This window comes from Schistocerca nitens, chromosome 1 (genome assembly GCF_023898315.1).
Source record: "Schistocerca nitens isolate TAMUIC-IGC-003100 chromosome 1, iqSchNite1.1, whole genome shotgun sequence".
In the NCBI taxonomy this organism is placed as follows: Eukaryota; Metazoa; Arthropoda; class Insecta; order Orthoptera; family Acrididae; genus Schistocerca; species Schistocerca nitens.
Genome location: NC_064614.1, coordinates 1120589206 through 1120615655, shown reverse-complemented (window position 1 = coordinate 1120615655; position 26450 = coordinate 1120589206). Strand labels below are relative to the sequence as shown.

The following is a 26450-nucleotide window of genomic DNA, read 5'->3' as shown; positions in this document are numbered from 1 at the left end:
ATCATCTGTGATCTTGGCTCAGGCCCGAAAAGACTCGCTATTTGGAAATTTTCGGTTCAAAGTATTACATTGGCCCATTTAAAATTGTGCTGCCCCCTGTGAGAATCGAACTCACGACCCCTGGTTTACAAGACCAGTGCTCTGCCCCTGAGCTAAGGAGGCTGTTGCAGTGTATGCTTCTTTGCGTTCACCACAGCCGTCGAGAAAAATACACTTCAGAGCTTAGAAAATGCGTACAAAGATTTACTCTGCCACAACAATTCGCCACCACTGAGGTCCACAGCGATGACTGACGGGGTGCTGCCGTCTTTCATCTATCATCATCTGTGATCTTGGCTCAGGCCCGAAAAGACTCGCTATTTGGAAATTTTCGGTTCAAAGTATTACATTGGCCCATTTAAAATTGTGCTGCCCCCTGTGAGAATCGAACTCATGACCCCTGGTTTACAAGACCAGTGCTCTGCCCCTGAGCTAAGGAGGCTGTTGCAGTGTATGCTTCTTTGCGTTCACCACAGCCGTCGAGAAAAATACACTTCAGAGTTTAGAAAATGCGTACAAAGATTTACTCTGCCACAACAATTCGCCACCACTGAGGTCCACAGCGATGACTGACGGGGTGCTGCCGTCTTTCATCTATCATCATCTGTGATCTTGGCTCAGGCCCGAAAAGACTCGCTATTTGGAAATTTTCGGTTCAAAGTATTACATTGGCCCATTTAATATTGTGCTGCCCCCTGTGAGAATCGAACTCACGACCCCTGGTTTACAAGACCAGTGCTCTGCCCCTGAGCTAAGGAGGCTGTTGCAGTGTATGCTTCTTTGCGTTCACCACAGCCGTCAAGAAAAATACACTTCAGAGCTTAGAAAATGCGTACAAAGATTTACTCTGCCACAACAATTCGCAACCACTGAGGTCCACAGCGATGACTGACGGGGTGCTGCCGTCTTTCATCTATCACCATCTGTGATCTTGGCTCAGGCCCGAAAAGACTCGCTATTTGGAAATTTTCGGTTCAAAGTATTACATTGGCCCATTTAAAATTGTGCTGCCCCCTGTGAGAATCAAACTCACGACCCCTGGTTTACAAGACCAGTGCTCTGCCCCTGAGCTAAGGAGGCTGTTGCAGTGTATGCTTCTTTGCGTTCACCACAGCCGTCGAGAAAAATACACTTCAGAGCTTAGAAAATGCGTACAAAGATTTACTCTGCCACAACAATTCGCAACCACTGAGGTCCACAGCGATGACTGACGGGGTGCTGCCGTCTTTCATCTATCATCATCTGTGATCTTGGCTCAGGCCCGAAAAGACTCGCTATTTGGAAATTTTCGGTTCAAAGTATTACATTGGCCCATTTAAAATTGTGCTGCCCCCTGTGAGAATCGAACTCACGACCCCTGGTTTACAAGACCAGTGCTCTGCCCCTTTTTTTTTTTTTTTTTTTTTTTTTTTTTGGAAAATCAACAAACGAAAAAACTCTTCTTTGCTGGTCTCTCATAGCTTCTGGGGAAATTTAGAAAAAAAATGGCTCCGTTGCTAGCACAAGTATTGTTCTCAGTTTTCGGTGTACTGGAGTGGAGTCTGTGAGCGGTGGTAGATGGGGTTGTGTGGGAGGCAGGTCACGAGACAGAAGCAGTGGGGCCTCTTCGCGGCACTACTGGAGTCCCGCGGCCTGTGCCCACCCCCTTAGACTCACATATCTTACCCTATACCCATTCTATTAAATATGATTTTAAGCATATTGCCGTAATTGTTGCCATGATTGGGATAGCTGCAGGTTTTCGCGAATTCGATTTCCATATACATCTTGAATTCCAAGTGATCGTCACCACCAAGGTTATTGAAAACATAGCTGGAATAGTTGCCCAGCAACCACATAACTACGTTATTTTTCGCCGGCGGATAATATCGCACGTCGGGTCGAGACAACATAGTTGAAGGTATGTTGGCGGTTGTAGTCCTGGTAACAATGGCTATTTTTTCTCTCAGCCAGCCCCAATTTCGTGCACGTTCTCCGCAGGTATAACGGTGCATAACGGTATCCACCAGTTGACAGCTATGGCAGAGAGTTGAATCACTGAGTCCGATTTTGTGCAGCCTCTCATTGGTGCTAATCACATCATTGATTGCTTTGTACCATGCAGTTCGAGAGGCTGAAGTAAGGACACGGGAACTGACATTACGCCATACCATATCCCAGTTGATGCCACTGTACTTCGTAACAATTGGATTCGGTCCTTCGTGTTGTCGCCAGTATGCCAATATTGCTGGAGCCGCTAAATGTCGAGAATGTAAGACTTCTCGACCGATGTAGCTGCGTGCAAAGTAATAATCGCGGATGTGTTTGAGCTTGTAACTGATGGTCTGAATGTTCAGCGGGGGGTCAAGACTTTGCGGCCTGACGGCAGTGAATAATTGCGCCGTAATGCCCGAAGGGTAATTGTTAATAATAGAGACCGTCCTTGTAACATAGAGAGCTGCTGCCTTTTTCTTGATGTCGACTAAGCCCATCCCTCCGTTTAGGGGGTGGAGTGTTGCAGTTTTGGCAGATACGCGAAAAATTTCCCCGCGCCAAATAAAATTTGTTATCTTCGACATAATATTTCTAGCAAGTACTGCAGGGAGCGGCAGAAGCTGCGCCATGTAATACGCCTTTGATAAAATACAGGCGTTGATGAGTTGAATACGATCAAATTGGTTGAGGCTGCGATGGTAATTATCAATTAGGGCACCATTTATTTTACGTGCTACATCCCGCCAGTTAGCCGCTATCATCTTTAGAGAGGACGCCGTCAACATGATCCCCAGAGCCTTGTGTACTCTGACTTGTGTCGCATAATCAACACGCAAATGCTGGAGGCCACAGAGGTTCAGAAATTTGCTTTTTTGTTCATTTAACTGCGCCCCTGACGCCAGACAGTATTTCCGAAGTTCAGCCGCTAATATGGTGACATCATCGACAGTGCGAATCACCACACCCACATCGTCGGCATAGGCTCCGATTACATTTTTGACCCCAGAAATTGTAATCCCAGTGAGTTTCGTCTGCAACTGTTGTAACAGAGGTTCAAGGGAGAGTACAAAAAGCAACATGGACAAGGGGCTCCCTTGTGGAACCCCTCTGTTGATTTGTATTGGCCGCGTCAGTTGTGAGTTAACGGAAAGTTTTGCAGTGATTCCCATGGCCACATTTGTAATCATGGCAATCGTGTTCCGAGAGAAACCCAATCTTTGCAGAGTCTCGAGGAGGTACGCGTGATTTACGAGATCAAAAGCTTGAAAAAAATCTAGAAAGATCAGCCCACATTTCATGTTACTAGCGCTCGATAAAGCAATGACATCTCGGTAAAAAGCAGCCGTTTGCAGAATTGTTCGTCTAAAGGCACATGTCTGCTGTTGGCCTATGATTTTAGCAGTGAGCGGCATGAGTCTCACGTTAATTGCGCGAGCCACGATCTTATAATCAGAGTTTAATAACGATATTGGTCGGAAATTGGTGATAGCTTTAGTACCTCTGTTTTTAGGGAGAAGCACAATTTTACATTCCTTAAAGACGGGTGGGACAGACGTTCCTTGCAAGACTTCGTTCACGACTTGAGTAATTTTGTCCCCGATGATGTGCCAATAGTGCTTGTAAAATTCAACTGGTAAGCCATCAGGGCCAGGGGATTTCTTAAGTGGCGAACTGCTGACGACCTCCAAAATATCTTTATTACTGAAGGCTAACGAGATGGAGTCATTTTCTTCCCTTGTTACGGTAGATGAAATGGCGCTAAACAGTCCATCATAGCAGTCGTCGTGTAGAGCCGCTGATGCGTAGGTGTGGACATAATATTCGTGCAGAGCGTTGACAATCTCTCGCTGAGTGTCAATCGTTCTTCCATCCTCGAGTTTCAGGGCATCAATAAAAGTCCGCCTCCTGTTCTTTGTATGTTTGACGAGGTGGTACAGAGCGGCTGCTTCATCATCTCTGACCGACGTCACTTTAGATTTTATCTTAAGGCCGTCCAGTTGCATCCTCTTCAGACTGATTAATTTTGCCTTAATTTTCCGAATGTCGTCGATTCTGGTAGTCGTCGCGTCTGCACGATCGTACAGGTCCCGTAAGATTGTGTAATAAAATTCCATCGTCTTTTTGATCTCCGCCGCCCTTTCAATTCCGAAGTGCATGATGACATTTCGCAGTTTCGGCTTTGCCTGCAGAGTCCACCACTCTATAGTGCTACGAAATCTGTTAGTAGCGCGCAAGCACTGCTCCCAAGCCCGACGCACCCCCTCCTCCAGCTCAACATCCGTTAACAAAGACACATTCAGGTTCCATTGATTTTTATACCATCGTGTGGGTTGTGGAAGTAATTTCAGGCACGCGATGACACCACTGTGATCGGAGAAACTGGAGGGGATCGTCTCTACTTTTAATAAATCGTTCTCGAAAACGTCGGAAACATAAATCCTGTCGATTCTGCTACAGGAATTCGCGACGATGTGAGTGAAGCGCACCAACGTCGGGTACCGAATTTCCCACGCATCTTTAAGTTTTAGGTCTGTCACGAGGCGCTTTAATTCAGACGAATAATTAAAATTTGGGGACTGATCTTTCCGGGATAAGACACAATTAAAATCACCACCAATGATAAGTCGTCGGGGATTTTTCCTAAATAAATAGAGTATATGTTCCCGAAAAAAAGTAGCTCGTTCTGCTCTATAGGTATTGCCAGAAGGTGCGTACAAGTTGATGATGGTGACGCCGTAAACGGTGATCCCCACCCCTCTACCCGATTCCAATTTGTCAATCTCAGTAACTGGAATCCCTTCTCTAATTAAGATTGCGGTCCCCACAGTCGTTTCCGGGGAAAAATTCGTAATTCCGACAAACCCAGGAATAGTAAAAAGTGGCATGGACACCTCCTGCAAAAGTGCTATATCAGTTCCTGACTCATACAGATATTGTTTTAATGCATTCAGTTTCACTTCTGATCTGATTTTATTAATATTGAGGGTCGTGATCGTATAGGCCTGTGACATAATAACCGGACTTCTGAGAGAAAGAGGGATCAACTGCCTTTAGTTGTCCACATCTCCATGCCATTCCATCGTAGTAGCGGCCGCGGAATTCGTGTCTGGAACGTCACTGAGTTGTTCTCTTGCGTCTTTGTTTTTACTCTTTTTCCGGACAGCATTAACATTGGGCGGCACTCGGATCCTGTGACGGACACTGTGTAGCACCGCTGCAGTCGGAGGCGTGGGAGGATCTTGGGTGATGTCAAGCTTCTCTCCTGACAAAACTTGCGCCGGGAGCGGAGGCGCCGAAGCCTCTGGCGAGCGATCAGCTGAGCCACCACGTTCACTATCAGTTTGTTTGGCAATACTCGCTGCCCGAAGCTCTTTGTTGTCACTGACAGTCCCGGGCTGCTGTGTTTGTATACCGTCATGGAGTTGTTGACATTCGTGTTGTTCTGAGGCCAGGGCCGGAGCGGCTGCCACGTGTTGTATACCGTCCGCGCTTGGAGACAGTGTTTGTATACCATCACAGCGAGCCGCAATGTGTGTACTTCCAGCAGACACGTGCGCCACACCTACTTGTTGATCTTCCTGAGTGTGCTGTTGCGGAAGTTCTGAGACATGAGCCTGTGGTAACTGAACGGCATCTACGGAAGTATCGGCGCTTGAAAGTGCGGTAGAAGAATCGTCCACAATTGCCGCACCGGTTATAACCTTTGCGTCCGAAGCGGTTCCCCGGACGTCCGGTTCCGCGGTCTCGTGCGTACTGAATGTGTCATCATCAGAGTCACGGCTGTCACAAGTTCGACGCCTCTTATTAGTCGTGGCATCGACTTTCGCTGGTGGCTTAGCGCCATTATCTCTCCTAACCAGAGCCGGAAACTCTTCAGGGCGAATTTCTTGTAGCTCTTCCGAAGGTACGTCAGAACTAGGGACCTCACGCTCTATCATAGGTTTAGCTGCCACTACATCAGCCAACGTAAGCCGTTTACGCTGCTGCAGCGAATTCTTTAGCACAAACATTCGCCTGGGACAGTCCTGACGCAAGTGACCACTCTCATTACAGATATGGCACGTGGGAGGTTGGCCACTGTAAGTAACGTGAGCCCTATAGTCACAAACGGTAATATGGGAGGGTATATTTTGCTTTATATGCATTTCTACAGATCGGACGCCACTGTAACATTGTAACCTGTGCTGGTTCGACCACCGTTCGTTTCGAATCTGCTTGATATCCCCGAATTTAGACAGAACCTCCTTCAGATAACAATTTTCTACTTCAGGGGGTAAATGAAAGATACGCACATTGGTATACTCTACGTCGGCATTGGAAATGAGCACAGTACTTACAGACTCGTCCCGGTGCCGAAAAACAGCTCTCCCTCCGTGGGTCGTCATAATCTTTTCCAGTAACACAGGATTCAGCAATTTGACAAAGAAACAATATTGCTCGGTATCATAATACGCAGTGTGCACCTGATCAGAGGTAATCCTAATAACATCCACAATCCAATCATGTATTTCCAAGGAACTAGGCTGCACGTAACGGGTAGACTTGTCGAAATCAAAACGGAGTGTACACTTTCGCGGAAATAACCTGGACATTGCAAACTATAGCTAGCGGTTGAACCGCTAGAGTAACACAAGAACAAAAATCAAACTCGAGATCAATATACACAAATCAGAACACTTCACGGTCAAAGAGAAAGTTAAGTAGTAATCACGACTTGTAAACACGTGTCGGAGCGGAGCACTTAATACGTCCGATCAGCACGGTGTCTCAGGCGCGACTGCCCCTGAGCTAAGGAGGCTGTTGCAGTGTATGCTTCTTTGCGTTCACCACAGCCGTCGAGAAAAATACACTTCAGAGCTTAGAAAATGCGTACAAAGATTTACTCTGCCACAACAATTCGCAACCACTGAGGTCCACAGCGATGACTGACGGGGTGCTGCCGTCTTTCATCTATCATCATCTGTGATCTTGGCTCAGGCCCGAAAAGACTCGCTATTTGGAAATTTTCGGTTCAAAGTATTACATTGGCCCATTTAAAATTGTGCTGCCCCCTGTGAGAATCGAACTCACGACCCCTGGTTTACAAGACCAGTGCTCTGCCCCTGAGCTAAGGAGGCTGTTGCAGTGTATGCTTCTTTGCGTTCACCACAGCCGTCGAGAAAAATACACTTCAGAGCTTAGAAAATGCGTACAAAGATTTACTCTGCCACAACAATTCGCAACCACTGAGGTCCACAGCGATGACTGACGGGGTGCTGCCGTCTTTCATCTATCATCATCTGTGATCTTGGCTCAGGCCCGAAAAGACTCGCTATTTGGAAATTTTCGGTTCAAAGTATTACATTGGCCCATTTAAAATTGTGCTGCCCCCTGTGAGAATCGAACTCACGACCCCTGGTTTACAAGACCAGTGCTCTGCCCCTGAGCTAAGGAGGCTGTTGCAGTGTATGCTTCTTTGCGTTCACCACAGCCGTCGAGAAAAATACACTTCAGAGCTTAGAAAATGCGTACAAAGATTTACTCTGCCACAACAATTCGCAACCACTGAGGTCCACAGCGATGACTGACGGGGTGCTGCCGTCTTTCATCTATCATCATCTGTGATCTTGGCTCAGGCCCGAAAAGACTCGCTATTTGGAAATTTTCGGTTCAAAGTATTACATTGGCCCATTTAAAATTGTGCTGCCCCCTGTGAGAATCGAACTCACGACCCCTGGTTTACAAGACCAGTGCTCTGCCCCTGAGCTAAGGAGGCTGTTGCAGTGTATGCTTCTTTGCGTTCACCACAGCCGTCGAGAAAAATACACTTCAGAGCTTAGAAAATGCGTACAAAGATTTACTCTGCCACAACAATTCGCAACCACTGAGGTCCACAGCGATGACTGACGGGGTGCTGCCGTCTTTCATCTATCATCATCTGTGATCTTGGCTCAGGCCCGAAAAGACTCGCTATTTGGAAATTTTCGGTTCAAAGTATTACATTGGCCCATTTAAAATTGTGCTGCCCCCTGTGAGAATCGAACTCACGACCCCTGGTTTACAAGACCAGTGCTCTGCCCCTGAGCTAAGGAGGCTGTTGCAGTGTATGCTTCTTTGCGTTCACCACAGCCGTCGAGAAAAATACACTTCAGAGCTTAGAAAATGCGTACAAAGATTTACTCTGCCACAACAATTCGCAACCACTGAGGTCCACAGCGATGACTGACGGGGTGCTGCCGTCTTTCATCTATCATCATCTGTGATCTTGGCTCAGGCCCGAAAAGACTCGCTATTTGGAAATTTTCGGTTCAAAGTATTACATTGGCCCATTTAAAATTGTGCTGCCCCCTGTGAGAATCGAACTCACGACCCCTGGTTTACAAGACCAGTGCTCTGCCCCTGAGCTAAGGAGGCTGTTGCAGTGTATGCTTCTTTGCGTTCACCACAGCCGTCGAGAAAAATACACTTCAGAGCTTAGAAAATGCGTACAAAGATTTACTCTGCCACAACAATTCGCAACCACTGAGGTCCACAGCGATGACTGACGGGGTGCTGCCGTCTTTCATCTATCATCATCTGTGATCTTGGCTCAGGCCCGAAAAGACTCGCTATTTGGAAATTTTCGGTTCAAAGTATTACATTGGCCCATTTAAAATTGTGCTGCCCCCTGTGAGAATCGAACTCACGACCCCTGGTTTACAAGACCAGTGCTCTGCCCCTGAGCTAAGGAGGCTGTTGCAGTGTATGCTTCTTTGCGTTCACCACAGCCGTCGAGAAAAATACACTTCAGAGCTTAGAAAATGCGTACAAAGATTTACTCTGCCACAACAATTCGCAACCACTGAGGTCCACAGCGATGACTGACGGGGTGCTGCCGTCTTTCATCTATCATCATCTGTGATCTTGGCTCAGGCCCGAAAAGACTCGCTATTTGGAAATTTTCGGTTCAAAGTATTACATTGGCCCATTTAAAATTGTGCTGCCCCCTGAGAGAATCGAACTCACGACCCCTGGTTTACAAGACCAGTGCTCTGCCCCTGAGCTAACGAGGCTGTTGCAGTGTATGCTTCTTTGCGTTCACCACAGCCGTCGAGAAAAATACACTTCAGAGCTTAGAAAATGCGTACAAAGATTTACTCTGCCACAACAATTCGCAACCACTGAGGTCCACAGCGATGACTGACGGGGTGCTGCCGTCTTTCATCTATCATCATCTGTGATCTTGGCTCAGGCCCGAAAAGACTCGCTATTTGGAAATTTTCGGTTCAAAGTATTACATTGGCCCATTTAAAATTGTGCTGCCCCCTGTGAGAATCGAACTCACGACCCCTGGTTTACAAGACCAGTGCTCTGCCCCTGAGCTAAGGAGGCTGTTGCAGTGTATGCTTCTTTGCGTTCACCACAGCCGTCGAGAAAAATACACTTCAGAGCTTAGAAAATGCGTACAAAGATTTACTCTGCCACAACAATTCGCAACCACTGAGGTCCACAGCGATGACTGACGGGGTGCTGCCGTCTTTCATCTATCATCATCTGTGATCTTGGCTCAGGCCCGAAAAGACTCGCTATTTGGAAATTTTCGGTTCAAAGTATTACATTGGCCCATTTAAAATTGTGCTGCCCCCTGTGAGAATCGAACTCACGACCCCTGGTTTACAAGACCAGTGCTCTGCCCCTGAGCTAAGGAGGCTGTTGCAGTGTATGCTTCTTTGCGTTCACCACAGCCGTCGAGAAAAATACACTTCAGAGCTTAGAAAATGCGTACAAAGATTTACTCTGCCACAACAATTCGCAACCACTGAGGTCCACAGCGATGACTGACGGGGTGCTGTCGTCTTTCATCTATCATCATCTGTGATCTTGGCTCAGGCCCGAAAAGACTCGCTATTTGGAAATTTTCGGTTCAAAGTATTACATTGGCCCATTTAAAATTGTGCTGCCCCCTGTGAGAATCGAACTCACGACCCCTGGTTTACAAGACCAGTGCTCTGCCCCTGAGCTAAGGAGGCTGTTGCAGTGTATGCTTCTTTGCGTTCACCACAGCCGTCGAGAAAAATACACTTCAGAGCTTAGAAAATGCGTACAAAGATTTACTCTGCCACAACAATTCGCAACCACTGAGGTCCACAGCGATGACTGACGGGGTGCTGCCGTCTTTCATCTATCATCATCTGTGATCTTGGCTCAGGCCCGAAAAGACTCGCTATTTGGAAATTTTCGGTTCAAAGTATTACATTGGCCCATTTAAAATTGTGCTGCCCCCTGTGAGAATCGAACTCACGACCCCTGGTTTACAATACCAGTGCTCTGCCCCTGAGCTAAGGAGGCTGTTGCAGTGTATGCTTCTTTGCGTTCACCACAGCCGTCGAGAAAAATACACTTCAGAGCTTAGAAAATGCGTACAAAGATTTACTCTGCCACAACAATTCGCAACCACTGAGGTCCACAGCGATGACTGACGGGGTGCTGCCGTCTTTCATCTATCATCATCTGTGATCTTGGCTCAGGCCCGAAAAGACTCGCTATTTGGAAATTTTCGGTTCAAAGTATTACATTGGCCCATTTAAAATTGTGCTGCCCCCTGTGAGAATCGAACTCACGACCCCTGGTTTACAAGACCAGTGCTCTGCCCCTGAGCTAAGGAGGCTGTTGCAGTGTATGCTTCTTTGCGTTCACCACAGCCGTCGAGAAAAATACACTTCAGAGCTTAGAAAATGCGTACAAAGATTTACTCTGCCACAACAATTCGCCACCACTGAGGTCCACAGCGATGACTGACGGGGTGCTGCCGTCTTTCATCTATCATCTGTGATCTTGGCTCAGGCCCGAAAAGACTCGCTATTTGGAAATTTTCGGTTCAAAGTATTACATTGGCCCATTTAAAATTGTGCTGCCCCCTGTGAGAATCGAACTCACGACCCCTGGTTTACAAGACCAGTGCTCTGCCCCTGAGCTAAGGAGGCTGTTGCAGTGTATGCTTCTTTGCGTTCACCACAGCCGTCGAGAAAAATACACTTCAGAGCTTAGAAAATGCGTACAAAGATTTACTCTGCCACAACAATTCGCCACCACTGAGGTCCACAGCGATGACTGACGGGGTGCTGCCGTCTTTCATCTATCATCATCTGTGATCTTGGCTCAGGCCCGAAAAGACTCGCTATTTGGAAATTTTCGGTTCAAAGTATTACATTGGCCCATTTAAAATTGTGCTGCCCCCTGTGAGAATCGAACTCACGACCCCTGGTTTACAAGACCAGTGCTCTGCCCCTGAGCTAAGGAGGCTGTTGCAGTGTATGCTTCTTTGCGTTCACCACAGCTGTCGAGAAAAATACACTTCAGAGCTTAGAAAATGCGTACAAAGATTTACTCTGCCACAACAATTCGCAACCACTGAGGTCCACAGCGATGACTGACGGGGTGCTGCCGTCTTTCATCTATCATCATCTGTGATCTTGGCTCAGGCCCGAAAAGACTCGCTATTTGGAAATTTTCGGTTCAAAGTATTACATTGGCCCATTTAAAATTGTGCCGCCCCCTGTGAGAATCGAACTCACGACCCCTGGTTTACAAGACCAGTGCTCTGCCCCTGAGCTAAGGAGGCTGTTGCAGTGTATGCTTCTTTGCGTTCACCACAGCCGTCGAGAAAAATACACTTCAGAGCTTAGAAAATGCGTACAAAGATTTACTCTGCCACAACAATTCGCAACCACTGAGGTCCACAGCGATGACTGACGGGGTGCTGCCGTCTTTCATCTATCATCATCTGTGATCTTGGCTCAGGCCCGAAAAGACTCGCTATTTGGAAATTTTCGGTTCAAAGTATTACATTGGCCCATTTAAAATTGTGCTGCCCCCTGTGAGAATCGAACTCACGACCCCTGGTTTACAAGACCAGTGCTCTGCCCCTGAGCTAAGGAGGCTGTTGCAGTGTATGCTTCTTTGCGTTCACCACAGCCGTCGAGAAAAATACACTTCAGAGCTTAGAAAATGCGTACAAAGATTTACTCTGCCACAACAATTCGCAACCACTGAGGTCCACAGCGATGACTGACGGGGTGCTGCCGTCTTTCATCTATCATCATCTGTGATCTTGGCTCAGGCCCGAAAAGACTCGCTATTTGGAAATTTTCGGTTCAAAGTATTACATTGGCCCATTTAAAATTGTGCTGCCCCCTGTGAGAATCGAACTCACGACCCCTGGTTTACAAGACCAGTGCTCTGCCCCTGAGCTAAGGAGGCTGTTGCAGTGTATGCTTCTTTGCGTTCACCACAGCCGTCGAGAAAAATACACTTCAGAGCTTAGAAAATGCGTACAAAGATTTACTCTGCCACAACAATTCGCAACCACTGAGGTCCACAGCGATGACTGACGGGGTGCTGCCGTCTTTCATCTATCATCATCTGTGATCTTGGCTCAGGCCCGAAAAGACTCGCTATTTGGAAATCTTCGGTTCAAAGTATTACATTGGCCCATTTAAAATTGTGCTGCCCCCTGTGAGAATCGAACTCACGACCCCTGGTTTACAAGACCAGTGCTCTGCCCCTGAGCTAAGGAGGCTGTTGCAGTGTATGCTTCTTTGCGTTCACCACAGCCGTCGAGAAAAATACACTTCAGAGCTTAGAAAATGCGTACAAAGATTTACTCTGCCACAACAATTCGCCACCACTGAGGTCCACAGCGATGACTGACGGGGTGCTGCCGTCTTTCATCTATCATCATCTGTGATCTTGGCTCAGGCCCGAAAAGACTCGCTATTTGGAAATTTTCGGTTCAAAGTATTACATTGGCCCATTTAAAATTGTGCTGCCCCCTGTGAGAATCGAACTCACGACCCCTGGTTTACAAGACCAGTGCTCTGCCCCTGAGCTAAGGAGGCTGTTGCAGTGTATGCTTCTTTGCGTTCACCACAGCCGTCGAGAAAAATACACTTCAGAGCTTAGAAAATGCGTACAAAGATTTACTCTGCCACAACAATTCGCAACCACTGAGGTCCACAGCGATGACTGACGGGGTGCTGCCGTCTTTCATCTATCATCATCTGTGATCTTGGCTCAGGCCCGAAAAGACTCGCTATTTGGAAATTTTCGGTTCAAAGTATTACATTGGCCCATTTAAAATTGTGCTGCCCCCTGTGAGAATCGAACTCACGACCCCTGGTTTACAAGACCAGTGCTCTGCCCCTGAGCTAAGGAGGCTGTTGCAGTGTATGCTTCTTTGCGTTCACCACAGCCGTCGAGAAAAATACACTTCAGAGCTTAGAAAATGCGTACAAAGATTTACTCTGCCACAACAATTCGCAACCACTGAGGTCCACAGCGATGACTGACGGGGTGCTGCCGTCTTTCATCTATCATCATCTGTGATCTTGGCTCAGGCCCGAAAAGACTCGCTATTTGGAAATTTTCGGTTCAAAGTATTACATTGGCCCATTTAAAATTGTGCTGCCCCCTGTGAGAATCGAACTCACGACCCCTGGTTTACAAGACCAGTGCTCTGCCCCTGAGCTAAGGAGGCTGTTGCAGTGTATGCTTCTTTGCGTTCACCACAGCCGTCGAGAAAAATACACTTCAGAGCTTAGAAAATGCGTACAAAGATTTACTCTGCCACAACAATTCGCAACCACTGAGGTCCACAGCGATGACTGACGGGGTGCTGCCGTCTTTCATCTATCATCATCTGTGATCTTGGCTCAGGCCCGAAAAGACTCGCTATTTGGAAATTTTCGGTTCAAAGTATTACATTGGCCCATTTAAAATTGTGCTGCCCCCTGTGAGAATCGAACTCACGACCCCTGGTTTACAAGACCAGTGCTCTGCCCCCCCTTTTTTTTTTTTTTTTTTTTTTTTTTTTTTTTTTTTTTTTTTTCGGGCCTCCATCCACCCCTTATAGCCCGTCCTTCTGCTCGCCATTAATTCACCTTCGTCGGTGTGGCATCAAAGGCCTTTGATTTAAGGAAAATGAAAACAATGTGGATTACATGCGTCGTTTACGATACAAGCATCCATATTAAGGAAATAGTAACTGAAATTTATGGCGGCTCCAGTGCCTTGTGGTAACAGAAAACGTCAAAGAAGTTAAAAGAAAAGTGAAAATCCATTGCTTCTAAAATAAAAAGCTTTGTTCTGAACTCTGCGAAATTGAAAGAGAACTAAAATATTGCTCGAAAGAGAAAACTGAATTTTCTTCTTCTTACGAAGTGAAGCTTGATCTCTTGCCAATCGATTACTTCAGTGGAGTTAGTAACTTGTGGTTCGGTCAACATGACATATTATTCGCCTTCTAGATGGTCCGTCTGATCTTGAGTGAGTAGCTGCTGAATGTTCGTTAACATGAAATTCAATCAATTGATGTGGTAGTCTCTCTCTTTTTTTTTTTTTTTTTTTTTTTTTTTTTTTTTTTTACGTTACAGTTTTGAGCAGGTAGTTGGCGAAGTTATCCTTATAGTTTTTCGTTTTCATTAGCATATGGTGCTGAGTTGTAAGATAGACACAGAAGTCTTCTTTACTCTTGTCTTCTTTTGTAAATAAGTAATGTACAGTAGCGGCTTTTAACCAGTTTAGTGCGTTCCTTCTCGTCCGTGGGTACGGGGTATCGTCCGGCGTCAGAAAGGCAGCAGGTGTTATATATCTGGGCGATGTTCTACTAATGAGTGCTAACTTGTTCGTGATATATTCCCATATATCTTTTATGTTGTCGCACACAAACCTGTGTTCATCAGTATCCATTAAATTACACGTTGTGCACAAGGGTGATTCTGCGAGGTGTATGTTATGTAGTTTGGAGTTAGTTGCCAATTTTCTGTTAACTGCGAAATACCAAGTGGCTTTCAGTGTTGACGGCAAATACGGACAATGGATGTTCTCCCAGAGTACCTTCCAGTCGTAAAAGTTGTATTTTTCTTCAATGTTATTTTTCTTCTTATCTTTCATGAGTTCCTGGTACACGTGTTTCACTGTCTTCATTTCTTGTTCGGGGATTCTTGTGTGTACATAACTGTACTCCAGTAAAAACCATTTTAAGTGGTAAAGTCCGTTTGGAATATGTTGCACCGTGATAGGTGGACTGAGGTCGGCCGGAGCTATCTCAGTAAGCAGGTGAGCAGCGAGACTATCAGCTGAGTGTTTCCATTGGTGGAAAGTTGTTGATATATATAAAGCCTGCGCCTTCTTTTCAACATCGACAAGATTTAAGCCACCATTTTCTGTGGCAAGCGTTAAGGTGTCAAACTGAACCTTAAAAATGTGGTGACGGCTGACAAACTGTCCTAATGCTGACATGATTCGTTTTGCAGTGAGTGCAGACATTGGTAAAACTTGAGCGATGTAATTGAGTTTCGAGGTGAGGTAGACATTTGCGACCGTTACTTTCTGAATTTCATTTAGTTTCCGTACACTGTGTTCCCGTATGCTGGCACGAATAGTCCGTAGAAGCTTTCGATAGTTGGTTGCAATGGTGTGCCGAATATTACTCTGAAAATCAATTCCAAGGCACTTGAATATCTTCAGCTGACGTAGTTGTCTGTGAGGGTGCGATCCTAGGCCGCGGCCAATATTGAATATTCCGGACTTTGTCCAGTTTAGTTGTGCACCTGACGCGTGCTCATATTGCCTGACTAGCTGTAGTGCGGTCTCCACTTCAGTTCTATTTAGTACAAGGAAACCGACATCGTCTGCATACGCCTTGCACACTACTCGGGATCCATGTATGACGATGCCCTGTAAACTTTGCGTCAGGGTAGCTAACAAAGGCTCAATGGCAATCGCAAAAAGCGCCATGGACATTGGGCAGCCCTGCCTGACGGAACTGGCTATCTCGATTGCTCGGGTAGGCTGGCCATTGATGATGACTCTGGATAAATTAGTCGCTACCATCTGTTTTATAATTGCGACGAACCCAGGTGGAAAACCCATCGCATACATGGTACGAAAGAGATACTGGTGGTTTACCCTGTCAAAAGCTTTGTCGAAGTCCAAAGATATGATGGCACATTTCAGCTTACAGACTTCCGCAATAGAGATGAAATCACGGTAGTCACACAGAGTCTGTCGAATTTTCCGATCCTTGCCCACGCTGGTCTGGTAAGGGCCAATGATACTGGTCATTGTAGATTTAAGCCTTTGGGCCAAAAGTCTCGCAAAGATTTTATAGTCACTGTTGAGCAGCGTTATCGGTCTTAGATTTTTTACGTTTGCACTGCCTGAGGTTTTTTTAATTAGAACGATTATGCCGTCACAGAAGCTGGTGGGGATCACGTTGTTGTGGTCTAGAAGTTCGTTACAGATGCAAGTGATCTTCGCCTTTATGGTGTTCCAGAATTTTTGATAGAATTCGGCGGGAATTCCGTCAGGTCCGGGGGATTTATTCTTAGCACTTTTCCAGAGTACATATTCCACGTCTTCTTCGGTCGCCACGTCTAATAGCTTTTCCGCGTCCACGAGACTGACTCTGTTGCGCAAATTAGTCAAAAGAACATCCTGCGCTTGCACGTTAACTTCTTTATTTGACATCAAGGTGGTGAAGTAGTTTAGCACCGCCGCTTTAATCTCGTTGTGCGTAGTCAGCGTTGCGCCATCCTCAGCAATTAACTCCGTCAGTATTTTACGGGACCCTTTCTTACTTTCTTGGATCATATGGTAGACTGAGGTGAGTTCTTGGTGTACAGTTGTCTGGACCCGCGACCTGACTTTGTAGCCTTCTAGCTGCGTCCTCCTTAGGGTTAGGATTTTGGCCTGGATTTTCTTAATTCGCTGACAATTCTCGACAACCGAAGTACCGAGCATATACAGTTCCCGCAGACAATGAAAATAGAAATTGATCGTCCTTTGAAGCCAAAAGCTCTTTTCCCGTGCGTAGTTCATGAAACACCACCTAATTTTAGGTTTGGCGCACCTCAGCCACCAATCAATGGCCGAATTATAAGAGGCAAATCGTTGCTCACATTCTCGCCAGGTATTGAGGAAGGCTTCTTGACACGCCGAGTCTTGTAGATGTGAAACATTTAATTTCCACAGGCCCCTGTATCGACACGTCCGTTGTCGGTCTAGACTTATAGTACAGATGTATGCAGCATGGTCTGAGAAAGCCACTGGCCATACTTCTGACTGCAGAATGTTATTCCTCAAAGTGGGTGTGACATAAATTCGATCAAGACGGCTTGCCGAATGGGTCGTGATATGGGTAAACCCAGGTGCTGCCCCATGCTTGAGCTCCCAAGAATCAACTAAGCGCAAGTCTCGTACAATTCGTTCCAGTTCAAGTGATTTGTTAAGATTGGGAGTCTGGTCCTTTGCACTGATGACACAGTTAAAGTCGCCTCCGAAGATGACATTGGTGTGGCGTACGCCAAAGAGAGAAACTATTTCTTCTTTAAAAAATTCTGCTCTTTGACGTCTATTACTGGAACCGGATGGGGCATAGACATTAATTAGTCTGTTGTTATAAAAAGTGCCCGCAATGCCCCTACTGTTCGGCAGTTTTGTGACGTCGGTAATAATGATACCTTCCTTCACAATAAAAGCTGTACCTAATTCGCAACCGGCCCCAGGATTAGCGATCACATTATAACCTGGTATGCAATCAAGTCGGATCTCTGTTACTTCTTGTACAAATAAAATGTCTACATCAGCTGCATATAAAAAGTCCTTTAAGTGTTGCAGTTTAAGAGCGCTACGGATCTTATTAATATTGAGAGTAGCAAGTCGATAGGCCTGTGGCGGAATAGTGGTGGACTAAACAGGAGCAATACCTAAAATCAGTCCGATATCAAACAGAAATAACGCTGGAAAAAACAAGTCACGTCGTAGAAGCACTTTGGAAGCAATTCCAGATAACAAAAACATGTATTGACAGTCACTTTAAAGGCAGAGTTAAAAATAGTCTCCGGTTGAAAAGGGATCAGTCGTGCGTTCTTTTTGCGCGGCAGTTTCTGTCGAGGCGTTATCTTTCTCGGTAACATCGTCGACTTTGGAGACTGAAGTGACGGCTGTCACCGTTTCGGAAGTATCCATACTGTCTACTTCGGCAGTGGATTCTGTATCGTCCGCCCAACTAGTTGGCGGCGGTTGTGTCGAGGTCGTTACCGACTCTGGTGCAGGATAGAGTTTGACCATGCGGATATCACAGTCGGTTCGGAGTTGAGCTGACTGTTCAGGGTGCAGAGGGAGAGCATCTGAGACATTGTCAAGGACTGATTGTAAACTGGCTGAGGGATGATCATGGTTTGTGCTATCAGATGCTTTGTCACTGAGTTGTTCACCTATCTGTTTAGCCTTTTCGCGCAGAACCGGTGCAATCTGTTCTGCACCCTGGCGGGCAACTCTCCGTTTTTTAGTTTTTCTGGGAGACGTACGATTGTGTGGGCCTTGATCGGAACCTGCTGGAGATTCCCCCCGTGGAGTAGCAGCGGCCGATTGGGACGCAGACGTTTGCATGTCGGATGCCTGTTCTTCTGTGACTACTACGGACGGCGATACTTCTATGGGTTTAGGTGGGGTCTCTTCCGGCGTTGCAACAGTCCCCATTTGCGTCACTGGCGCAGGCACAACAGTATTTTCACTGATTTCGGTGACCGTGGATGTAGCCGAAAGCCCACGCGCCACGGCGACGTACGTCACAGGCAGTGTTGTCATCGCGGGGGGCCTGGCTGCCTCGCCGGCAGGCAGCTGCGCCACTCGCCTCTGCATGCATTCGGCACGCACGTGACCTGTCGAGTTGCATGCGGCACACGTTCGAGGCTGATCATCGTACATTACTATCGCACGATACCCGCATATGTTAACATAAGACGGGATGTGCTTCTGCAGCTCGATTTTCAATTGCCGCACCCCATTAAGAACCGGGAACTTATGTGCACTAGACCAACGTTCCGCAATATTGCTGATGATTTTACCGTAGGGACAGAGCACTGCGTTGATCTGTTCACTGGTTATTTCAAATGGAAGTTCAAAGAGTCGAACAGTCCGTATTCCTAGGCCGGCATGCGAAACAACAACTTCTCCCACATTGCCATCGCTATGTTTAAATTTGAGGATACCACCACAAGATTCAACTATTTTCTCACACATGTCTGATCGAGCTAATTGAACGAAAACGGTGCTACTGACAATCGAAAGATGTATCCCGATTATATCCTCAAGTCCTATCTTTACTTCATCTTCTAACCATTGCTCAACTTCAAAAGATTTAGGTCGGACAAAGTTTCTGTCAAAAGTAAACTTCAAAGTGTCTTTCCTACTCGGTTGAGACATCACGAAATCGAGTTCATTTCCAGATTACACCAAAACACTGGTAGACACTGAAGCAAGCGCAGTGACTCACCACACGAAAACAAAGACGGCGCGGCGCGCAGCACAGCACGTCCGACCTCGACCGCGTCCGCCGGCTGACATCCCTGAGCTAAGGAGGCTGTTGCAGTGTATGCTTCTTTGCGTTCACCACAGCCGTCGAGAAAAATACACCTCAGAGCTTAGAAAATGCGTACAAAGATTTACTCTGCCACAACAATTCGCAACCACTGAGGTCCACAGCGATGACTGACGGGGTGCTGCCGTCTTTCATCTATCATCATCTGTGATCTTGGCTCAGGCCCGAAAAGACTCGCTATTTGGAAATTTTCGGTTCAAAGTATTACATTGGCCCATTTAAAATTGTGCTGCCCCCTGTGAGAATCGAACTCACGACCCCTGGTTTACAAGACCAGTGCTCTGCCCCTGAGCTAAGGAGGCTGTTGCAGTGTATGCTTCTTTGCGTTCACCACAGCCGTCGAGAAAAATACACTTCAGAGCTTAGAAAATGCGTACAAAGATTTACTCTGCCACAACAATTCGCAACCACTGAGGTCCACAGCGATGACTGACGGGGTGCTGCCGTCTTTCATCTATCATCATCTGTGATCTTGGCTCAGGCCCGAAAAAAGACTCGCTATTGGGAAATTTTCGGTTCAAAGTATTACATTGGCCCATTTAAAATTGTGCTGCCCCCTGTGAGAATCGAACTCACGACCCCTGGTTTACAAGACCAGTGCTCTGCCCCTGAGCTAAGGAGGCTGTTGCAGTGTATGCTTCTTTGCGTTCACCACAGCCGTCGAGAAAAATACACTTCAGAGCTTAGAAAATGCGTACAAAGATTTACTCTGCCACAACAATTCGCAACCACTGAGGTCCACAGCGATGACTGACGGGGTGCTGCCGTCTTTCATCTATCACCATCTGTGATCTTGGCTCAGGCCCGAAAAGACTCGCTATTTGGAAATTTTCGGTTCAAAGTATTACATTGGCCCATTTAAAATTGTGCTGCCCCCTGTGAGAATCGAACTCACGACCCCTGGTTTACAAGACCAGTGCTCTGCCCCTGAGCTAAGGAGGCTGTTGCAGTGTATGCTTCTTTGCGTTCACCACAGCCGTCGAGAAAAATACACTTCAGAGCTTAGAAAATGCGTACAAAGATTTACTCTGCCACAACAATTCGCAACCACTGAGGTCCACAGCGATGACTGACGGGGTGCTGCCGTCTTTCATCTATCATCATCTGTGATCTTGGCTCAGGCCCGAAAAGACTCGCTATTTGGAAATTTTCGGTTCAAAGTATTACATTGGCCCATTTAAAATTGTGCTGCCCCCTGTGAGAATCGAACTCACGACCCCTGGTTTACAAGACCAGTGCTCTGCCCCTGAGCTAAGGAGGCTGTTGCAGTGTATGCTTCTTTGCGTTCACCACAGCCGTCGAGAAAAATACACTTCAGAGCTTAGAAAATGCGTACAAAGATTTACTCTGCCACAACAATTCGCAACCACTGAGGTCCACAGCGATGACTGACGGGGTGCTGCCGTCTTTCATCTATCATCATCTGTGATCTTGGCTCAGGCCCGAAAAGACTCGCTATTTGGAAATTTTCGGTTCAAAGTATTACATTGGCCCATTTAAAATTGTGCTGCCCCCTGTGAGAATCGAACTCACGACCCCTGGTTTACAAGACCAGTGCTCTGCCCCTGAGCTAAGGAGGCTGTTGCAGTGTATGCTTCTTTGCGTTCACCACAGCCGTCGAGAAAAATACACTTCAGAGCTTAGAAAATGCGTACAAAGATTTACTCTGCCACAACAATTCGCAACCACTGAGGTCCACAGCGATGACTGACGGGGTGCTGCCGTCTTTCATCTACCATCATCTGTGATCTTGGCTCAGGCCCGAAAAGACTCGCTATTTGGAAATTTTCGGTTCAAAGTATTACATTGGCCCATTTAAAATTGTGCTGCCCCCTGTGAGAATCGAACTCACGACCCCTGGTTTACAAGACCAGTGCTCTGCCCCTGAGCTAAGGAGGCTGTTGCAGTGTATGCTTCTTTGCGTTCACCACAGCCGTCGAGAAAAATACACTTCAGAGCTTAGAAAATGCGTACAAAGATTTACTCTGCCACAACAATTCGCAACCACTGAGGTCCACAGCGATGACTGACGGGGTGCTGCCGTCTTTCATCTATCATCATCTGTGATCTTGGCTCAGGCCCGAAAAGACTCGCTATTTGGAAATTTTCGGTTCAAAGTATTACATTGGCCCATTTAAAATTGTGCTGCCCCCTGTGAGAATCGAACTCACGACCCCTGGTTTACAAGACCAGTGCTCTGCCCCTGAGCTAAGGAGGCTGTTGCAGTGTATGCTTCTTTGCGTTCACCACAGCCGTCGAGAAAAATACACTTCAGAGCTTAGAAAATGCGTACAAAGATTTACTCTGCCACAACAATTCGCAACCACTGAGGTCCACAGCGATGACTGACGGGGTGCTGCCGTCTTTCATCTACCATCATCTGTGATCTTGGCTCAGGCCCGAAAAGACTCGCTATTTGGAAATTTTCGGTTCAAAGTATTACATTGGCCCATTTAAAATTGTGCTGCCCCCTGTGAGAATCGAACTCACGACCCCTGGTTTACAAGACCAGTGCTCTGCCCCTGAGCTAAGGAGGCTGTTGCAGTGTATGCTTCTTTGCGTTCACCACAGCCGTCGAGAAAAATACACTTCAGAGCTTAGAAAATGCGTACAAAGATTTACTCTGCCACAACAATTCGCAACCACTGAGGTCCACAGCGATGACTGACGGGGTGCTGCCGTCTTTCATCTATCATCATCTGTGATCTTGGCTCAGGCCCGAAAAGACTCGCTATTTGGAAATTTTCGGTTCAAAGTATTACATTGGCCCATTTAAAATTGTGCTGCCCCCTGTGAGAATCGAACTCACGACCCCTGGTTTACAAGACCAGTGCTCTGCCCCTGAGCTAAGGAGGCTGTTGCAGTGTATGCTTCTTTGCGTTCACCACAGCCGTCGAGAAAAATACACTTCAGAGCTTAGAAAATGCGTACAAAGATTTACTCTGCCACAACAATTCGCAACCACTGAGGTCCACAGCGATGACTGACGGGGTGCTGCCGTCTTTCATCTATCATCATCTGTGATCTTGGCTCAGGCCCGAAAAGACTCGCTATTTGGAAATTTTCGGTTCAAAGTATTACATTGGCCCATTTAAAATTGTGCTGCCCCCTGTGAGAATCGAACTCACGACCCCTGGTTTACAAGACCAGTGCTCTGCCCCTGAGCTAAGGAGGCTGTTGCAGTGTATGCTTCTTTGCGTTCACCACAGCCGTCGAGAAAAATACACTTCAGAGCTTAGAAAATGCGTACAAAGATTTACTCTGCCACAACAATTCGCAACCACTGAGGTCCACAGCGATGACTGACGGGGTGCTGCCGTCTTTCATCTATCATCATCTGTGATCTTGGCTCAGGCCCGAAAAGACTCGCTATTTGGAAATTTTCGGTTCAAAGTATTACATTGGCCCATTTAAAATTGTGCTGCCCCCTGTGAGAATCGAACTCACGACCCCTGGTTTACAAGACCAGTGCTCTGCCCCTGAGCTAAGGAGGCTGTTGCAGTGTATGCTTCTTTGCGTTCACCACAGCCGTCGAGAAAAATACACTTCAGAGCTTAGAAAATGCGTACAAAGATTTACTCTGCCACAACAATTCGCAACCACTGAGGTCCACAGCGATGACTGACGGGGTGCTGCCGTCTTTCATCTATCATCATCTGTGATCTTGGCTCAGGCCCGAAAAGACTCGCTATTTGGAAATTTTCGGTTCAAAGTATTACATTGGCCCATTTAAAATTGTGCTGCCCCCTGTGAGAATCGAACTCACGACCCCTGGTTTACAAGACCAGTGCTCTGCCCCTGAGCTAAGGAGGCTGTTGCAGTGTATGCTTCTTTGCGTTCACCACAGCCGTCGAGAAAAATACACTTCAGAGCTTAGAAAATGCGTACAAAGATTTACTCTGCCACAACAATTCGCAACCACTGAGGTCCACAGCGATGACTGACGGGGTGCTGCCGTCTTTCATCTATCATCATCTGTGATCTTGGCTCAGGCCCGAAAAGACTCGCTATTTGGAAATTTTCGGTTCAAAGTATTACATTGGCCCATTTAAAATTGTGCTGCCCCCTGTGAGAATCGAACTCACGACCCCTGGTTTACAAGACCAGTGCTCTGCCCCTGAGCTAAGGAGGCTGTTGCAGTGTATGCTTCTTTGCGTTCACCACAGCCGTCGAGAAAAATACACTTCAGAGCTTAGAAAATGCGTACAAAGATTTACTCTGCCACAACAATTCGCAACCACTGAGGTCCACAGCGATGACTGACGGGGTGCTGCCGTCTTTCATCTATCATCATCTGTGATCTTGGCTCAGGCCCGAAAAGACTCGCTATTTGGAAATTTTCGGTTCAAAGTATTACATTGGCCCATTTAAAATTGTGCTGCCCCCTGTGAGAATCGAACTCACGACCCCTGGTTTACAAGACCAGTGCTCTGCCCCTGAGCTAAGGAGGCTGTTGCAGTGTATGCTTCTTTGCGTTCACCACAGCCGTCGAGAAAAATACACTTCAGAGCTTAGAAAATGCGTACAAAGATTTACTCTGCCACAACAATTCGCAACCACTGAGGTCCACAGCGATGACTGACGGGGTGCTGCCGTCTTTCATCTATCATCATCTGTGATCTTGGCTCAGGCCCGAAAAGACTCGCTATTTGGAAATTTTCGGTTCAAAGTATTACATTGGCCCATTTAAAATTGTGCTGCCCCCTGTGAGAATCGAACTCACGACCCCTGGTTTACAAGACCAGTGCTCTGCCCCTGAGCTAAGGAGGCTGTTGCAGTGTATGCTTCTTTGCGTTCACCACAGCCGTCGAGAAAAATACACTTCAGAGCTTAGAAAATGCGTACAAAGATTTACTCTGCCACAACAATTCGCAACCACTGAGGTCCACAGCGATGACTGACGGGGTGCTGCCGTCTTTCATCTATCATCATCTGTGATCTTGGCTCAGGCCCGAAAAGACTCGCTATTTGGAAATTTTCGGTTCAAAGTATTACATTGGCCCATTTAAAATTGTGCTGCCCCCTGTGAGAATCGAACTCACGACCCCTGGTTTACAAGACCAGTGCTCTGCCCCTGAGCTAAGGAGGCTGTTGCAGTGTATGCTTCTTTGCGTTCACCACAGCCGTCGAGAAAAATACACTTCAGAGCTTAGAAAATGCGTACAAAGATTTACTCTGCCACAACAATTCGCAACCACTGAGGTCCACAGCGATGACTGACGGGGTGCTGCCGTCTTTCATCTATCATCATCTGTGATCTTGGCTCAGGCCCGAAAAGACTCGCTATTTGGAAATTTTCGGTTCAAAGTATTACATTGGCCCATTTAAAATTGTGCTGCCCCCTGTGAGAATCGAACTCACGACCCCTGGTTTACAAGACCAGTGCTCTGCCCCTGAGCTAAGGAGGCTGTTGCAGTGTATGCTTCTTTGCGTTCACCACAGCCGTCGAGAAAAACACACTTCAGAGCTTAGAAAATGCGTACAAAGATTTACTCTGCCACAACAATTCGCAACCACTGAGGTCCACAGCGATGACTGACGGGGTGCTGCCGTCTTTCATCTATCATCATCTGTGATCTTGGCTCAGGCCCGAAAAGACTCGCTATTTGGAAATTTTCGGTTCAAAGTATTACATTGGCCCATTTAAAATTGTGCTGCCCCCTGTGAGAATCGAACTCACGACCCCTGGTTTACAAGACCAGTGCTCTGCCCCTGAGCTAAGGAGGCTGTTGCAGTGTATGCTTCTTTGCGTTCACCACAGCCGTCGAGAAAAATACACTTCAGAGCTTAGAAAATGCGTACAAAGATTTACTCTGCCACAACAATTCGCAACCACTGAGGTCCACAGCGATGACTGACGGGGTGCTGCCGTCTTTCATCTATCATCATCTGTGATCTTGGCTCAGGCCCGAAAAGACTCGCTATTTGGAAATTTTCGGTTCAAAGTATTACATTGGCCCATTTAAAATTGTGCTGCCCCCTGTGAGAATCGAACTCACGACCCCTGGTTTACAAGACCAGTGCTCTGCCCCTGAGCTAAGGAGGCTGTTGCAGTGTATGCTTCTTTGCGTTCACCACAGCCGTCGAGAAAAATACACTTCAGAGCTTAGAAAATGCGTACAAAGATTTACTCTGCCACAACAATTCGCAACCACTGAGGTCCACAGCGATGACTGACGGGGTGCTGCCGTCTTTCATCTATCATCATCTGTGATCTTGGCTCAGGCCCGAAAAGACTCGCTATTTGGAAATTTTCGGTTCAAAGTATTACATTGGCCCATTTAAAATTGTGCTGCCCCCTGTGAGAATCGAACTCACGACCCCTGGTTTACAAGACCAGTGCTCTGCCCCTGAGCTAAGGAGGCTGTTGCAGTGTATGTTTCTTTGCGTTCACCACAGCCGTCGAGAAAAATACACTTCAGAGCTTAGAAAATGCGTACAAAGATTTACTCTGCCACAACAATTCGCAACCACTGAGGTCCACAGCGATGACTGACGGGGTGCTGCCGTCTTTCATCTATCATCATCTGTGATCTTGGCTCAGGCCCGAAAAGACTCGATATTTGGAAATTTTCGGTTCAAAGTATTACATTGGCCCATTTAAAATTGTGCTGCCCCCTGTGAGAATCGAACTCACGACCCCTGGTTTACAAGACCAGTGCTCTGCCCCTGAGCTAAGGAGGCTGTTGCAGTGTATGCTTCTTTGCGTTCACCACAGCCGTCGAGAAAAATACACTTCAGAGCTTAGAAAATGCGTACAAAGATTTACTCTGCCACAACAATTCGCAACCACTGAGGTCCACAGCGATGACTGACGGGGTGCTGCCGTCTTTCATCTATCATCATCTGTGATCTTGGCTCAGGCCCGAAAAGACTCGCTATTTGGAAATTTTCGGTTCAAAGTATTACATTGGCCCATTTAAAATTGTGCTGCCCCCTGTGAGAATCGAACTCACGACCCCTGGTTTACAAGACCAGTGCTCTGCCCCTGAGCTAAGGAGGCTGTTGCAGTGTATGCTTCTTTGCGTTCACCACA

General features: G+C 46.8%; 47 non-coding genes across 47 annotated transcripts; all 47 read right to left on the bottom strand.

Annotated features, from left to right (window-relative positions):
* Positions 1–90: 90 nt before the first annotated feature.
* On the bottom strand, positions 91–162 carry Trnat-ugu (transfer RNA threonine (anticodon UGU)). The gene has a single exon. It is a non-coding gene; the product is annotated as a tRNA-Thr (tRNA).
* Positions 163–409: 247 nt separating this feature from the next.
* Positions 410–481, bottom strand: Trnat-ugu (transfer RNA threonine (anticodon UGU)). The gene has a single exon. It is a non-coding gene; the product is annotated as a tRNA-Thr (tRNA).
* A 247-nt stretch (positions 482–728) lies between these two features.
* On the bottom strand, positions 729–800 carry Trnat-ugu (transfer RNA threonine (anticodon UGU)). The gene has a single exon. It is a non-coding gene; the product is annotated as a tRNA-Thr (tRNA).
* A 247-nt stretch (positions 801–1047) lies between these two features.
* Positions 1048–1119, bottom strand: Trnat-ugu (transfer RNA threonine (anticodon UGU)). The gene has a single exon. It is a non-coding gene; the product is annotated as a tRNA-Thr (tRNA).
* A 5939-nt stretch (positions 1120–7058) lies between these two features.
* Trnat-ugu (transfer RNA threonine (anticodon UGU)) lies at positions 7059–7130 on the bottom strand. The gene has a single exon. It is a non-coding gene; the product is annotated as a tRNA-Thr (tRNA).
* Positions 7131–7377: 247 nt separating this feature from the next.
* Trnat-ugu (transfer RNA threonine (anticodon UGU)) lies at positions 7378–7449 on the bottom strand. Its single transcript has one exon. It is a non-coding gene; the product is annotated as a tRNA-Thr (tRNA).
* A 247-nt stretch (positions 7450–7696) lies between these two features.
* On the bottom strand, positions 7697–7768 carry Trnat-ugu (transfer RNA threonine (anticodon UGU)). The gene has a single exon. It is a non-coding gene; the product is annotated as a tRNA-Thr (tRNA).
* Positions 7769–8015: 247 nt separating this feature from the next.
* Positions 8016–8087, bottom strand: Trnat-ugu (transfer RNA threonine (anticodon UGU)). Its single transcript has one exon. It is a non-coding gene; the product is annotated as a tRNA-Thr (tRNA).
* Positions 8088–8334: 247 nt separating this feature from the next.
* Trnat-ugu (transfer RNA threonine (anticodon UGU)) lies at positions 8335–8406 on the bottom strand. The gene has a single exon. It is a non-coding gene; the product is annotated as a tRNA-Thr (tRNA).
* Positions 8407–8653: 247 nt separating this feature from the next.
* Positions 8654–8725, bottom strand: Trnat-ugu (transfer RNA threonine (anticodon UGU)). Its single transcript has one exon. It is a non-coding gene; the product is annotated as a tRNA-Thr (tRNA).
* Positions 8726–8972: 247 nt separating this feature from the next.
* Positions 8973–9044, bottom strand: Trnat-ugu (transfer RNA threonine (anticodon UGU)). The gene has a single exon. It is a non-coding gene; the product is annotated as a tRNA-Thr (tRNA).
* Positions 9045–9291: 247 nt separating this feature from the next.
* On the bottom strand, positions 9292–9363 carry Trnat-ugu (transfer RNA threonine (anticodon UGU)). Its single transcript has one exon. It is a non-coding gene; the product is annotated as a tRNA-Thr (tRNA).
* A 247-nt stretch (positions 9364–9610) lies between these two features.
* Positions 9611–9682, bottom strand: Trnat-ugu (transfer RNA threonine (anticodon UGU)). Its single transcript has one exon. It is a non-coding gene; the product is annotated as a tRNA-Thr (tRNA).
* A 247-nt stretch (positions 9683–9929) lies between these two features.
* Positions 9930–10001, bottom strand: Trnat-ugu (transfer RNA threonine (anticodon UGU)). The gene has a single exon. It is a non-coding gene; the product is annotated as a tRNA-Thr (tRNA).
* A 247-nt stretch (positions 10002–10248) lies between these two features.
* Positions 10249–10320, bottom strand: Trnat-ugu (transfer RNA threonine (anticodon UGU)). Its single transcript has one exon. It is a non-coding gene; the product is annotated as a tRNA-Thr (tRNA).
* Positions 10321–10567: 247 nt separating this feature from the next.
* On the bottom strand, positions 10568–10639 carry Trnat-ugu (transfer RNA threonine (anticodon UGU)). Its single transcript has one exon. It is a non-coding gene; the product is annotated as a tRNA-Thr (tRNA).
* Positions 10640–10883: 244 nt separating this feature from the next.
* Trnat-ugu (transfer RNA threonine (anticodon UGU)) lies at positions 10884–10955 on the bottom strand. Its single transcript has one exon. It is a non-coding gene; the product is annotated as a tRNA-Thr (tRNA).
* A 247-nt stretch (positions 10956–11202) lies between these two features.
* On the bottom strand, positions 11203–11274 carry Trnat-ugu (transfer RNA threonine (anticodon UGU)). Its single transcript has one exon. It is a non-coding gene; the product is annotated as a tRNA-Thr (tRNA).
* A 247-nt stretch (positions 11275–11521) lies between these two features.
* Positions 11522–11593, bottom strand: Trnat-ugu (transfer RNA threonine (anticodon UGU)). Its single transcript has one exon. It is a non-coding gene; the product is annotated as a tRNA-Thr (tRNA).
* Positions 11594–11840: 247 nt separating this feature from the next.
* Positions 11841–11912, bottom strand: Trnat-ugu (transfer RNA threonine (anticodon UGU)). Its single transcript has one exon. It is a non-coding gene; the product is annotated as a tRNA-Thr (tRNA).
* Positions 11913–12159: 247 nt separating this feature from the next.
* On the bottom strand, positions 12160–12231 carry Trnat-ugu (transfer RNA threonine (anticodon UGU)). The gene has a single exon. It is a non-coding gene; the product is annotated as a tRNA-Thr (tRNA).
* A 247-nt stretch (positions 12232–12478) lies between these two features.
* Trnat-ugu (transfer RNA threonine (anticodon UGU)) lies at positions 12479–12550 on the bottom strand. Its single transcript has one exon. It is a non-coding gene; the product is annotated as a tRNA-Thr (tRNA).
* Positions 12551–12797: 247 nt separating this feature from the next.
* On the bottom strand, positions 12798–12869 carry Trnat-ugu (transfer RNA threonine (anticodon UGU)). The gene has a single exon. It is a non-coding gene; the product is annotated as a tRNA-Thr (tRNA).
* Positions 12870–13116: 247 nt separating this feature from the next.
* On the bottom strand, positions 13117–13188 carry Trnat-ugu (transfer RNA threonine (anticodon UGU)). The gene has a single exon. It is a non-coding gene; the product is annotated as a tRNA-Thr (tRNA).
* Positions 13189–13435: 247 nt separating this feature from the next.
* Trnat-ugu (transfer RNA threonine (anticodon UGU)) lies at positions 13436–13507 on the bottom strand. Its single transcript has one exon. It is a non-coding gene; the product is annotated as a tRNA-Thr (tRNA).
* A 6137-nt stretch (positions 13508–19644) lies between these two features.
* Positions 19645–19716, bottom strand: Trnat-ugu (transfer RNA threonine (anticodon UGU)). The gene has a single exon. It is a non-coding gene; the product is annotated as a tRNA-Thr (tRNA).
* Positions 19717–19965: 249 nt separating this feature from the next.
* On the bottom strand, positions 19966–20037 carry Trnat-ugu (transfer RNA threonine (anticodon UGU)). Its single transcript has one exon. It is a non-coding gene; the product is annotated as a tRNA-Thr (tRNA).
* A 247-nt stretch (positions 20038–20284) lies between these two features.
* On the bottom strand, positions 20285–20356 carry Trnat-ugu (transfer RNA threonine (anticodon UGU)). The gene has a single exon. It is a non-coding gene; the product is annotated as a tRNA-Thr (tRNA).
* Positions 20357–20603: 247 nt separating this feature from the next.
* Positions 20604–20675, bottom strand: Trnat-ugu (transfer RNA threonine (anticodon UGU)). Its single transcript has one exon. It is a non-coding gene; the product is annotated as a tRNA-Thr (tRNA).
* A 247-nt stretch (positions 20676–20922) lies between these two features.
* On the bottom strand, positions 20923–20994 carry Trnat-ugu (transfer RNA threonine (anticodon UGU)). The gene has a single exon. It is a non-coding gene; the product is annotated as a tRNA-Thr (tRNA).
* A 247-nt stretch (positions 20995–21241) lies between these two features.
* Positions 21242–21313, bottom strand: Trnat-ugu (transfer RNA threonine (anticodon UGU)). The gene has a single exon. It is a non-coding gene; the product is annotated as a tRNA-Thr (tRNA).
* Positions 21314–21560: 247 nt separating this feature from the next.
* Positions 21561–21632, bottom strand: Trnat-ugu (transfer RNA threonine (anticodon UGU)). Its single transcript has one exon. It is a non-coding gene; the product is annotated as a tRNA-Thr (tRNA).
* Positions 21633–21879: 247 nt separating this feature from the next.
* Trnat-ugu (transfer RNA threonine (anticodon UGU)) lies at positions 21880–21951 on the bottom strand. Its single transcript has one exon. It is a non-coding gene; the product is annotated as a tRNA-Thr (tRNA).
* A 247-nt stretch (positions 21952–22198) lies between these two features.
* On the bottom strand, positions 22199–22270 carry Trnat-ugu (transfer RNA threonine (anticodon UGU)). The gene has a single exon. It is a non-coding gene; the product is annotated as a tRNA-Thr (tRNA).
* A 247-nt stretch (positions 22271–22517) lies between these two features.
* Trnat-ugu (transfer RNA threonine (anticodon UGU)) lies at positions 22518–22589 on the bottom strand. The gene has a single exon. It is a non-coding gene; the product is annotated as a tRNA-Thr (tRNA).
* Positions 22590–22836: 247 nt separating this feature from the next.
* On the bottom strand, positions 22837–22908 carry Trnat-ugu (transfer RNA threonine (anticodon UGU)). The gene has a single exon. It is a non-coding gene; the product is annotated as a tRNA-Thr (tRNA).
* Positions 22909–23155: 247 nt separating this feature from the next.
* Positions 23156–23227, bottom strand: Trnat-ugu (transfer RNA threonine (anticodon UGU)). The gene has a single exon. It is a non-coding gene; the product is annotated as a tRNA-Thr (tRNA).
* A 247-nt stretch (positions 23228–23474) lies between these two features.
* Trnat-ugu (transfer RNA threonine (anticodon UGU)) lies at positions 23475–23546 on the bottom strand. The gene has a single exon. It is a non-coding gene; the product is annotated as a tRNA-Thr (tRNA).
* Positions 23547–23793: 247 nt separating this feature from the next.
* On the bottom strand, positions 23794–23865 carry Trnat-ugu (transfer RNA threonine (anticodon UGU)). The gene has a single exon. It is a non-coding gene; the product is annotated as a tRNA-Thr (tRNA).
* A 247-nt stretch (positions 23866–24112) lies between these two features.
* Trnat-ugu (transfer RNA threonine (anticodon UGU)) lies at positions 24113–24184 on the bottom strand. Its single transcript has one exon. It is a non-coding gene; the product is annotated as a tRNA-Thr (tRNA).
* Positions 24185–24431: 247 nt separating this feature from the next.
* On the bottom strand, positions 24432–24503 carry Trnat-ugu (transfer RNA threonine (anticodon UGU)). The gene has a single exon. It is a non-coding gene; the product is annotated as a tRNA-Thr (tRNA).
* Positions 24504–24750: 247 nt separating this feature from the next.
* Trnat-ugu (transfer RNA threonine (anticodon UGU)) lies at positions 24751–24822 on the bottom strand. The gene has a single exon. It is a non-coding gene; the product is annotated as a tRNA-Thr (tRNA).
* Positions 24823–25069: 247 nt separating this feature from the next.
* Positions 25070–25141, bottom strand: Trnat-ugu (transfer RNA threonine (anticodon UGU)). Its single transcript has one exon. It is a non-coding gene; the product is annotated as a tRNA-Thr (tRNA).
* Positions 25142–25388: 247 nt separating this feature from the next.
* Trnat-ugu (transfer RNA threonine (anticodon UGU)) lies at positions 25389–25460 on the bottom strand. Its single transcript has one exon. It is a non-coding gene; the product is annotated as a tRNA-Thr (tRNA).
* A 247-nt stretch (positions 25461–25707) lies between these two features.
* Positions 25708–25779, bottom strand: Trnat-ugu (transfer RNA threonine (anticodon UGU)). The gene has a single exon. It is a non-coding gene; the product is annotated as a tRNA-Thr (tRNA).
* A 247-nt stretch (positions 25780–26026) lies between these two features.
* On the bottom strand, positions 26027–26098 carry Trnat-ugu (transfer RNA threonine (anticodon UGU)). Its single transcript has one exon. It is a non-coding gene; the product is annotated as a tRNA-Thr (tRNA).
* A 247-nt stretch (positions 26099–26345) lies between these two features.
* Positions 26346–26417, bottom strand: Trnat-ugu (transfer RNA threonine (anticodon UGU)). Its single transcript has one exon. It is a non-coding gene; the product is annotated as a tRNA-Thr (tRNA).
* Between the last annotated feature and the right edge of the window lie 33 nt (positions 26418–26450).